The 784-nt window shown below is 36.9% G+C and overlaps 1 protein-coding gene across 1 annotated transcript in view; it reads left to right on the top strand.

Annotated features, from left to right (window-relative positions):
- Window positions 1-217: 217 nt before the first annotated feature.
- Window positions 218-784, top strand: part of CSUI_007743 (uncharacterized protein) — a 3,077-nt gene continuing 2,510 nt past the window's right edge. The window contains exon 1 of the mRNA XM_068067887.1: window positions 218-533. The gene's annotated coding sequence lies outside the window, so the exon portion shown is untranslated. The remainder of the gene's footprint in view (window positions 534-784) is intronic.

The following is a 784-nucleotide window of genomic DNA, read 5'->3' on the forward strand; positions in this document are numbered from 1 at the left end:
TCTCCGCTGTGATAGAGAAATCACCCTAGGCTCTTTTAGCATATGATAGGATATATAGATACATATCTATATCTATATATGTCTGTATATACCCCACCATACATATATAGATATAGATAAACATGGATAGATATCGAGCTAATCTTATCATACTGCGTAGCTATTTGGAGGTGTGTACGTGACTAATGTACATACAGCACGTTCAGTAGAAGAAGAAGTTTCATTCACTTCTCTAGGAAGTTGAGACTCTTCTTCATATCAGAATTTCAACCTCTCTCTTTCTCTTGTTTTCTTTCTCTCTCTCTTCGCTAGCTCTTTCTTTCTCTTTCTCTTTGGCTGTTCTTTTGTGTGAGAGAGAACCCTCGCCTCAAGTGACTTCTTTGACTCTCCCCTTCCTTCTTCATCTTCTTTTCTTCTTTCCTTTTCTTTGTAGATGTCTTCCGGAGAGGCAGAGACTTCGGTATCAGTATGCATGCGAAGTGTTAGAATGTCTGAAAGAAAATACCCCGAAAGTAATTTTCAAGAAGTCAGGAGTAAGCGAGGAAAGAAGAACAAGATCAATCAATCAAGAGAGAAAAAGAAGCTCTTCTTCTTCTTTCTCTTTAGGAATAGACTCTTCACACATACAGACACACGCGTAGAAAGAGTTAAAGATGCAGGCCGCTCTTGCAGATATAGATTAAAGGTAATAGATCAGATGGATTAAAGACAGATTAAAGATAGATAGATAGATTAATAGATTAATAGGTAGATTGAAGGTAGATAGATAGATTAATAGGTAGAT

The sequence above is a fragment of the Cystoisospora suis genome (assembly GCF_002600585.1).
Source record: "Cystoisospora suis strain Wien I chromosome Unknown contig_4158, whole genome shotgun sequence".
Classification (NCBI taxonomy): domain Eukaryota; phylum Apicomplexa; class Conoidasida; order Eucoccidiorida; family Sarcocystidae; genus Cystoisospora; species Cystoisospora suis.